This window comes from Hyposmocoma kahamanoa, unplaced genomic scaffold (assembly GCF_003589595.1).
Source record: "Hyposmocoma kahamanoa isolate Upper Pololo Valley unplaced genomic scaffold, ASM358959v1 245, whole genome shotgun sequence".
NCBI classification, from domain to species: domain Eukaryota; kingdom Metazoa; phylum Arthropoda; class Insecta; order Lepidoptera; family Cosmopterigidae; genus Hyposmocoma; species Hyposmocoma kahamanoa.
Window position 1 is genome coordinate 1,401,652 of NW_020653762.1, and position 11,593 is coordinate 1,413,244.

At 38.1% G+C, this 11,593-nt stretch overlaps 1 protein-coding gene across 2 annotated transcripts in view; it reads right to left on the reverse strand.

Moving 5' to 3' along the window:
• Positions 1 to 11,284, reverse strand: part of LOC113228851 (neurexin-1a-like) — an 84,853-nt gene extending 73,569 nt beyond the window's left edge. For both annotated transcript variants that reach the window (XM_026462267.1, XM_026462266.1), the window contains exon 1: positions 11,167 to 11,284. The gene's annotated coding sequence lies outside the window, so the exon portion shown is untranslated. The remainder of the gene's footprint in view (positions 1 to 11,166) is intronic.
• Between the last annotated feature and the right edge of the window lie 309 nt (positions 11,285 to 11,593).

The following is an 11,593-nucleotide window of genomic DNA, read 5'->3' on the forward strand; positions in this document are numbered from 1 at the left end:
CGTTCTCAGCGGTCCGAACAGTATCAAATGACATGCCGAGAGATCTAAAAAATAGCGTTTGAAGATAAAATCGAAACTAAAAATCAATTTATATAGAAAATTAAACTATTTTCACTACATGTTAACAAATACATATCTACGTTCGACTAAATTTGAAAACCTTGTAACTCCATTTGTGGGCACTGATCCGTTTGTTTTCTCTTCAAGCGCAATATCGGATAATTGAACCATAAAATATCATTTCCGAACTAAAGGTATATCATTGATAGATTGTCATATATACATATAATAATAGCAGTACAGCTCCTTGCGAAAGAGTTCGTCCAGGGTAGTACTGCAACTTTACCTATTTCTGCTGCCAAGCAGTAATGTGAGCATTACTGCGTTCCGGTTTTGAAGAGTAAGGGGGCTGGTGAAATTACAGGCACATGAGACTTGTCAACGTATGTCTCAGGGTGACGGGCGCAGGGGCAGTGCCTCTCAGATCTTTGCGTATTAAAGCTCTAGGCGGCACTGCAACTATTCTTGACAGGCGTGTCGCTGTCACGTCGCGCACGGCTTGTTCGTCCCGTCATTTTGAATCATAAAAAAAATATAAAATTACTTATAGTAACTCTATTTTCTGTGCCTACTCAAAAGTTAACAATAATGGTACGAGGTTTACGATTTCAACCGACGATACATACTTTACAATCAAACACACACATTCACATAGTCCAACTTAAAAGCAAATAAAAGACTAATTGGTACAAATTCATCAAACACAAAGATATACAAAATTATTTTATGCTCAAATGGCCCTGACGCAGCATACACGCTATAGACCCATTACTATCTTCAACAACGGTTACACGTAACCGTGACACTGATGTTTCTCATCTACCCTCATCGAGGGATTCAAAATTCGTCGCGCTCGGCCATTTCCGGCGCGCGTCAAGCGCTTCCGTCGCGAGCCATATAATGACGGGACAAGCCACCTAACGGACGCCGGAAAGTCAGGACGCTTGCCGGTTGCTCTACTTGCGGAGTTGCGGATGAGTTTGGATGTGGATTCGTGATATTCTGTCACGACTCCGTCCGACAGAATATTTAATGTTATCTCTCCTTTGAAAATTTAGTAAGTTTGGGGCTGGGTATTCAAAATCAATAAATAGGCTCTGGAATAGACTCTGGATCTAAAAGGATCAAATCCTGAAGTGACCTACAAGTCGAAGAAAATTTATGGATACTCTTCAAAGACATGAGGTTGTGAAATATATTAAAATATTAAAGCAATCGGCTCCTGCTCGCTCGTTTATTACTGGTAACCATATATGGAGCTAACTTCGGTTAGAAAAATATATAAAACTTAACATGCATTTCTTTTTGTAAAGTTTCATACCCTCCATTTAAACTTATCGAAGCGAGTAGCACTGTGTTAGCTGTCCAAAACACATTAGAAGTTTGTACATTTATAAAAAAAATATATTAAAAGAGTGTAGACCCCTCTACGCAACAGAGAAAATGTCAAGTGGTCTACGAGATAAAAAAGTTTGGACACCTCTGCTCTAAACAGATGACACCCGCGTCCAGAAATCGGACGTATACCAGTTAATAGAGTACATTCCGTAATTTATTAACTTAAATCCTACACCGCCACTTAGAATCGAAAATACGAACGGTAACGACCAACTGCGTTGACATAGAGCTCAAAAGTTGACAACAATCCATATCATCATCATCGTCACCATCGTCTACCAAACATTCACTAATGCACCAACATAAAAATGTACGTCATTAGGATCCAAACCGTCGATCTCTCAACTGAAAAGCAAACGTTCTCTCACTAGCCTAAGTGCCACCGCTGTAGTTATAATACAAATAATTATTAACTACCGCCACTTATCAAGTTCAGTGACATCTGTGTCATAACGTGAACTAGAGCCGACTTTGGATGAAGGCAGAGGAGGCCACCTCCCGCTGAGTGGCCATATACATAGCCCAAATTCCCTAAAGAGTATGGGGATATTCTATAAAGCAGCCCCTTACGCATTAAAGGAGATCCTCGTCAAAGTACACATGTTTCTGTTTGACGGCCGTTCCCAATACAGTCGCAAATTGAACGTGGAGTATGCGAACGCGAAGGGCCCACTTCAGGAACTACAAACTCCATGAATATTCAGTCGCGTCCGCAATCTATAACTTGCAAATCATCCCAATCTCCAAGCCGGGACTAGATTTAACTAACAACTACGTTTCTCGTGAATTGTATTAAACAATTTCTAGTTTCCTAACTCGGATATTCTTTGCACAATATTATACAACAAAGTGTATTTTAGATTGTTAGTATTCACGTTTTACATAGAAACGGTATAGTTGAAATACCTACAACTAGAATAATAATAAAGCACACACACACAACATAGCACCTACCCGCACTAGGGAAACCCTGTGTCGCGAGTGCCATGGACACACAAATTACACCCAAACTCACGAGAAAAAACAAATGTAGTCCATAGAAATATTTCTCCCGGCCCGGGAATCGAACCTGGCACTTCTGCGTGGCAGTCAGGCACGGTAACCGTTCGGCCAAGGTGGCAGTTACTATTAAAAAATTGATCCAGAAACTATATGCCGCAACTTGTTACACGTGCTCAACCAAGTTGACGTATACTTTGTAATTGGTTATAAGTATAATTATCTGTATTAACAGCATTAATAATTACTCTAACGAGTTTAACATTATATTATCTTGCATGAATAAATAAGTAACCATTAACTAAGAACCCTGCTTCGAGCGAAATTTTGAGACTAAATCCGTTGAAAGCTCCTAATGGAGGGGATTACATCTGCATTTGTAGTCCCGTTGAATACTTGCCGTATCACTTCTTTGTGTGAAACTAGATTGTTTACGTCTTTATATAACGAGTTTGGTTTATTTAATTTATGTCATTTCAAGTACATTTTTGTTATTAGTCTCAAATTTTTTTTTATTTTTATATATAATTTTTCTATTTGTGGCACTTAACAAACGGCATTTGATACTCATAATTATTAGATATTAGAAATTAAACGATTAATGTTCCTCTATTTCAAAGACAAAATCAAATAATCATTTATTCTACAGATAAAGTTTTACATTTAAAAAAGTCATTTTTCAAGCTGCTGCTCGTTCACTGTGCTGACTTCCTTGTGAAGAACAAGCAAGAAACTTTAGGGATTGCTCTTTTTCAAATAAACTGAAATGCTATGGAATACACTTTTAAAATATGATGTCAAAGCCAAGTAATAATAATAATAACAATGTGTATGACCAGCCACCTGTTCTCAACAAGGAAATTACAAATTCCTATGAGTACCAAAGTAACAGAATTCACTCTGGGGCACTTCCCAGAACACCCTGACTAAAACCAATTCAGATTAAATCGGTCCTACTGAGTATCAAACCCGCGATCTCCTCATCCAGCGCCTACAGTTCAAACTATTTAACCACCGAAGTCGTTAAATAATATCATATCAGATAAGTGGAACTTAAAAGGTCTTCTGTGACAGATCATTTGAATTTCCCGGAATCCTATAAAAACTACATTAGGCGAGGCAAATAAAACTCTATGGGGCATTAGCATAAAACGCATTATGCTGAATCAAGGGGCACTGGAATAAATTTACGAGGCTCCCACCGCTATTGGAGGATTTCCCGACAGAAATCGATGTAAACGGCACCCCGTCCGTCAGCGGAACGATCGAGCGAGGTCTATTGCACATTCTCTACATTCTCTATCACTTATCCATGCGACAGACGCTTGTCTCGATATGAACAATGTCCAAGATCACTTTTATACTGCATTAAACACTGGGTACTGTAGACTAGGCCGTACTCTATGAGTAGAATTGCTGGCTGAATGAGTTAGTTTGTATTTAGAATTCTTTGAAAAAGAATATTAAGAAAATAGAAGATCTTGACATTAACAGTAAGATCATTGTTTCGTAACCCTAGACATAAAAATGGTGAAATAAACCAAAGTTTGAAGTTTATCCCGGTTTTATATTATTAAAAGTACCTCTCGCAATGCATCTGAGCTACAGCCCTCGATTATAAATGGTGGAGGCACGGATCCCAATATGATGGTGATGAAGAACACAACACAACACAAAAGCTTGTGTTGCGAATGATGGAAAAGTTCCAATGAAGAGAACCCCGAAGTGAAAATTTTTTATATTTTTTATTTTGAAAAATCTGGCAACGGGAGAAGTATAATATAATTCAAGCCTGCAAATAAGGAACGCAAGCTTACTAATGATGAAAGGATTCCGATGAAGAAAAGTCCATCGTGGAAATATTTTTATATGTTGTTACGACACAACCACAAGGAAAGCGCAACAAAAGGTCGTAATATATATTTTTATATTTAATATTGATTTATAATTGGTGCCAGTAAAAAGTGCGAGGAGGAAATATGTATGGTGTACCGGCACAAAGATTTAATGGGTTCAACGACGTAGATGAGTTTTTGAACCAATTTGAGACCATTAGTATATTAAATAATTGGTCTGATGTGCAGAAGAAATACGTGTTTGCATTGTATTTGGAGGGGCCAGCTCTGCAATGGTACAAAACGTATTCTTCTTCATACGTGTCGTATGATGTGATTGCACAGAGGTTGAGAGAGGAATTTCCCTCACAAATTGATTACGCCCGAGAATTTTATTATAGGCGACAGGGGCATAGTGAATCGCTTATAAGTTATTTTTATAGTTTAGATGAGTTAGCGAGGAAAGCGAATATTCAAGATGTTCAGTTTATTAAGCATTTTTTGAAGTCTTTGATACCCAATTTTAAATGGATGCTGGCAAGTAATTTGTATCTATCTAAAGAGGAGTTGAGAAAAACAATTATACAAGTAGATGACGTATTTAATCACAGTTATAGTGTGAGTCGAGAAGATATTGTATTGCCAGTAAATTGTCAAATAGAGCATTCTCACTGTTGGCAAACACAGGATGTCTCTGCACCGATAATTAGACCCGAGTCTAAGCAGTCGGAAGATTTAGTGCCACAGGCACCAGTTGTGCAGCAGGATACGCCAAGTCAAGGGTATTCACGAGCACATAGTAGTGGATCTTCGTCGGGATCTCCTCAACGTGATTGTCAGAAAAGCGCAACTGAACATGTAGAAAATTTGTCTACAATTGATAGTTCTAGCGTAGATAGGGCACCTTTTATATCTGTTTTTATTAATGATGTGAGTTGCGAGGCGTTGGTGGATACTAATGCTTCAGTTTCAGTAATTTCTCGGTATTTTGCGGAAAGGTTGCAATTGCGTATCGATGATAATCCAAGTTTTCCATTACGTACAGTGGGGGCAACGCCAATAAATGTGCAGTCGTCCACCAAGGTGTCGTTGATGATTAATGGGAAGGATTATCCTTCGAAGTTGCTGGTTGTAGACGATCTTGAAAAATATTTGGTTCTGGGTCGAGATGTTTTGGAAAAGTGTAATTACGAGTTGTCAAAAGTGGAAGTTGACAATAAAATTTCTTTTTCTAAGTCCATGATAGATATTGGACCAAAGAAAGAAAAGTCTCCTTTGAAAACCGTATCAAAAAGTTTGGATGGCTTCTCGGTTTTGCCAGAGATGATAAGTAATGTTGACGTGAGTGATAAGACGTGTCAATTGCGTCAAAAACGGGATTTAGATGTAAATAATTATAGAAATGCTTTGCCGAAAATATATATAAAATATAATTCGGAAAGCGACATTTCTAATCGTGTTCGCGTAAGTAATGTGGCGAATCTGCGAAGTGACTACGTAAAACGAGCAGCTTCGATGAGTTCTCGTAAGGAATGTATAGATAGTTTACAATCGCATCGGAAGCGAATGTTTGACAAGAAAGACAGGATTGCTTTATCTAAGAGATATGATACGCGAAGGTTAGGGTAGTGAATTGGTTGAGTAGGATTAATTGTATTATGTGCAGATTAGGTATGAATAGGAAAAGGTTGTGTAGGCAGAATCTACTCCATGTGAATAGGATGAAAAAGTTCTATGTGAGGGAATTTAATGTGTTTGTTTCTACTAGGTTAATTAATTTTTATATTTATTTTTCATGTGGAATGATATCGACCTTATGAGAAATATTTGGAGAAAAATTAATATTTTCCTGTACATGCAGACTTGGAAGGAAGGGAGGAGAGGATACACCATCAAATAGATAACATTTACTTTTGTTTTTCTTATATATATTTTTTTAATTTGATAGATATATTATCCTGTATGTGCGAATAGTTCCTGCTCATCCCTCCAGTTGATCAAGGACTGTCTGCATTCTGGGAAAATATATTTATTTAATTATTAGAAATTCTTCATGTGGTATACCCTCATACCATATGTATGTCTGAGGACATGTAGTTAGAATATGTTGTTGACGTTATACGTGGGTTGGTTCTTGTTGTTTAAGGATGATAAGTGAAGCTGATGGAACGTGATAGCTGCAAAATGAGGACTAAGGCAGCTGGGAGATCAATAGTGATGTAACCCAGTGATCGTCCGATGGATGTTCAAGCCTGTGTCGTCGTTGTGGCAGCATGCACGTTGGAGATAGCTTAGGCTGAGATAGTTAGGAACTTGTAGTGATGTTTAGAATTTTTATTAGGATCGTTCAGCCAGTTTAGGGTCGCTAAAATAAAGTGTTAGGGTTTAGTCAGGTTCCCTAATTAGATAGGATAGCTAACTAGTGAAAATATTTTGATTTGTTTGTTTAGGATGTGATCATGGTCTGTCCTTTTAGATAGGTTTTTGGCAGACCAAAGCCATAGCCTCCTCGGTGGTTTACTTGTTGGTAAGTTAGTGACTTCCGAGCAGTGTGTGGCTAGCCTGTAGTAAAGGCTGATCGCAGATGTAAGTTGCCTATCATAGGTAGAGCACTAGCTAGGGATGTTCACCCCTTCAGCTGTGAGGAAGAGGGATGTAGACTAGGCCGTACTCTATGAGTAGAATTGCTGGCTGAATGAGTTAGTTTGTATTTAGAATTCTTTGAAAAAGAATATTAAGAAAATAGAAGATCTTGACATTAACAGTAAGATCATTGTTTCGTAACCCTAGACATAAAAATGGTGAAATAAACCAAAGTTTGAAGTTAATCCCGGTTTTATATTATTAAAAGTACCTCTCGCAATGCATCTGAGCTACAGCCCTCGATTATAGTACTCTTTCAACTGCATACTTTCATGGTTTGTAGACATCATTTTAAAGCCATGTGTAAGTTTTTTTACACCGCTTGCATATACATGCAAAGTTACAAATAAAAAACTCCAATTCACAATAGTTACATTTCGTTGATAGGCAAATGACTACTCATTTGCGAGGCAGATTCACTAATAAGGTGCACGAGTCGGAAACTCTGGGGTTTGCTCTACGTAAATAAATATTTCTTTACAATAAGTTTTTTTTAATGTAAAGTGGGAGGCTAACGAGCAGAAGAGCCACTCGATGGGAGACGGTTATCGTTCCTCGGCGATATCGGCTGGTTTGCATTAATATTAGACATATTACTACCTCAGTCAGTCGTGACCATGGGACCTTGTAAAGTGCTCAAAATGTTGGTTTGTTACTTGCAAAAATTATTCGTTTAAATACTTTATTTTTAATATACCAAGAACATTCCAATTTAGGCTACATTCTATTTCAGAATGTTTTATTTTAACAATTGTATTTTTTCACTTACTTGAAATTAATTTAAAAAAAAATAGAAATATATAAAACATATTAATAAATGTCTGCTTGGGACTTTTTAGTAGCAGTATAGCTCCTTGTGAAAGAGTTCGTCCAAAGAAGTACTGCCACCTTACCTATTTCTGTCGCCAAACAGTAATGTTGCTTGCCTACTGTGTTCCTGTTTTGAAGGGAAGAGTGCTGGTGAAATTACAGGCACATGGACTTGTCAACTTATGTCTCTGGGTGACGAGCGCAGTGGTAGTGCCCGTCAAATCTTTGCAATTTAAAGCTCTGAGTGGCACTGCAACTGTTGTGGCGAGGCGTATATAAAAAGTATTTCGTCAGAAAAAATACTGGATCCCAAGCTGGTGGTACAGAGAAACCATGTCCCATATTGAAATTAGGAGTTTTGTTAATTTCAATGACCTCTCGCAGTATCTATTGCATAATCATGAAATAAACGAATTTAGCGGCATATTTATAATTATACTTCCACAAAAGATATCACCGCCATTATCATGTTACCACTTGTGATCAGGAGACGTCGTGGCGCCTGCCACAATTGCAAATGCACCCCATTTTCAGAATTATATGACTTAAGTCGCAATGAATTCTTTCGCCTTCCACGGAACCGGTGCAATATTAAAATAGATTTACTTAATGCACCTACTTCGTGGATTTCCACCCACGTCAAATTGACCCCAACCTTGAACCCGCGACCTTTCGTTCCGCTGCCTTCACTTCGGCATATTTTCATAGGACCATAACTTTTTTACAATTTCGTTTCACCGCACGAGAGATCGCTATCGCTTTTTTAGTAAATTAAAGGTTATTTTCTCATTTTTGAGGTCTTACTAATATAAGAAAATTATTGGTTATTATGTTTTTGATTTATCGAAAGTAAAAATGATTGGTCAAAATAGCAAACAACAAAAAAACTTATTTCTGCATTTAGTATCATTCGGTGAATTGGATGAAACACTTAAAACAATCTTCGAAAGTAACAAAATGCAAGAATCGCCGTTACTTGTTACGCGTGATGGAGGAACGATACTCGTGACGACGCCGGATGTATAATAAACTTATTTATAGGTACATTGTTGATATACTGTACCTAATTGAGGTCACTTAAGTGCGGAGTTAGTTCAAATATATTGCTCGATTCCCCAACAAGACGTTCAAAATTTGCAATTAACGGTTTACCAGTAAGTGCTCTTGGCCAAGTAATAAACAGAAGACTTGAATAAACTTGAACTTTGCCGGCCAGCGACATTAAACGTTGTGTTCATGACGGCGTCAAACGATCGAATAACACGTTATACTATCTTGTGAGTGTTGTAAGACGAAGTGGGAGTTCACGAGCAATAATTAACGAGAAACGGCTTAAACTCCGAGACTGCTTCCGCGCCGCCGGTTTAGGAACAGCCGTCGTAAGCATAGCTTCGCACGTATGTACAGGTCAAGAGGTCCCCATGTGTCAGAATATTCTTTCATTTTAAGGGATCCAAGATTTATATAAGGGCCCGATCGAGTGGTCCAAACTTCGGCTGGCGGTTTGTACTCGTCATAAAAACGTTTTGAAGAAAATCTCGATTATAACTTATGATTTCTCATGTGCGGTTGATAGAACTCTTTGTATTGGAAACCTAACATTTCGTTATCCACTGCTAAGTATAGGCCTCTCGTAGTTCGAGCCGTCCACTACGCTCTTACGTTTAGTCTCCTATCTACGTCTCGCGACTTTGACGACATCGTCTACCCATGTTACTGCAGGACCAAATTTCTGTTCATCTCACATTTGGCAACCATTCGATTGTCGTTTCACTCCACCTGTCTCCACGTCACTACCGTCACTACGTCTCGCAAATACATCCTGCCCAGCTCCCGTTTTCGTTTTTAAATTTTGTTTGTTATCAAGAGTACCAGCAGCTAAAATATGGTCAGGTCTATTTCCTTTCATGTTAAATTTTTTAATGATTACCCACTTATTGTTTCAAATTGATTGCGTGGTTCAGTTTTTAGTTCGTAGAAATTATGTATGTACGCAGTTGGAGATGAGTTCAGTAGTATTAAGTCAAACGAGTTATGGTTTTTGCAATACTGTGCGTAAAAAACAAAAACAATTTAAATATAAATATTAAAAAAATATCTTCTGGCCGTCATCAAGTTTTTTTTTTAAATATGGTCCTTACTTGCTCAAGCGCACCACCTAAGCTCAACTGTCTAATATTTCATTGCGTGCTAGCTTAACATTCGAGGAAAACATTAGCTGCTGGAGCGCCTCGCTTTTAGCTGTTTGCTGTTCAGACTAATGGACGCGGGGACATGCGAATTGAAAATGGGTTAGTACTTTCGAGGTAAATATGCTGTAATTGAAGTATAATATCAAAGCAGGGAAGGCAAAGAACCTTATATATTTTCTAGAGATATTTAAGCGGCAGCGCTGATACAACGTCGTTTCTATTATTCAATAGCAGTACCAGTAGCACACAGCGCTTAGAACTGATGAATGATAAGCGTTTTGAATGGTAGCCTCGAAATTAAACGTGGTGTGGGCCACCCGGTTACTAGCTCAGCTGTTGTCCTTGAACGGTAATTGCTGGACCAAGTTGCTTGGAAATGTCTATGTACAGCAGTGGGCGCCTATCGCTGAGGTTACGACACGCACTAGCCGGCGAAGCATAAGTGGCAAAATCAGCATTGACCTATTCGCTTGCTGCAGCACACGGGTTTGTTATTCATTTTTAACTACGTACTATAGGTACTAGTGCTAGGGAAGGAAGCTAAAAAAACATAGGGAAGGAAGCTAAAAAAACATATTATTGGAAATCATTAAAAACCGAAGAGGAAGTATGATGGGCCATCCTACACGGTACGACGACTTAATTAAAAATCTGAAGTAAAAGTGGAAGGTGGACGAGTACGACCAAAAATAAGTTACTTTGGCTAAATCAAAAAAAAAGTGCGGACCACGGCATCTAAAGAGCTCAAAGAACAAGTTTTTTTTTATATATATACACGACAGAATGCTATTACTGTACCGACAGGAGTGTATTTTCAATCTAGACTATTATGTAGGCATTAGCTTTTTTTCGAGTATTTAATGGATTTAAGTTTTGTATATATTATTTCGTCTATTGTTTAATGTTGTTATGTATGTTGGTAAAAAAATAAATAAAGCTTCATCTGTCCATCCATGCCTCTTTCTTCTATGACTTTCTGCATGTACTCATTTCCTCCTTTCATTCTATATAGTGACAAGTTAACTTTGCATTTTAGTTGTATTTACCGTTTCAACGTTTTAAGCTAAACATTGCACCAAACAATTACAATGAGATTACCCGTTTCAAAACCATCTTGCTAAACGTTATATAATGTAAAGGTAAATTAATTTAAATCGCAATTGGGTCAGGTGCACTACGGCCTTGTGGATGCCAGGTATGAAAGCTCATATGATCAAACATGCGCTTACCTCTCTCGCAGAAGGCGCCCTCGTAGTCGCCGTCGCGGCACTCGCAGATGGGACCGTCGTCGGTGCTAATGCAAACCCCGCCATGTTGGCACGGGTCGCGGCGCTCGCACGCGTCACCGCTCGCATTGCGGCTTGACGACTGTAACAATAGAAGAAGAATCGTCAAAATCAGCTAACAAATACCAAATATATTTCTAACTAATAAATAACATAAAGCGGAAGTAACTAACTCAGTCTGTTACGTTTTCACGCCTAAACCGCTGAACCAATATTGATTCATCAATATTGGTTATTATTGAGATTTTTTGTGAAATATCTGCAATCGTTTTGTTATGATTATTATCAATTATTTTTCAAAAATCTCTCACTAGATGTCACTAATGGCGACAAATGCCGAAAGCCAGTACAAAGGTTTATAACAAAAACA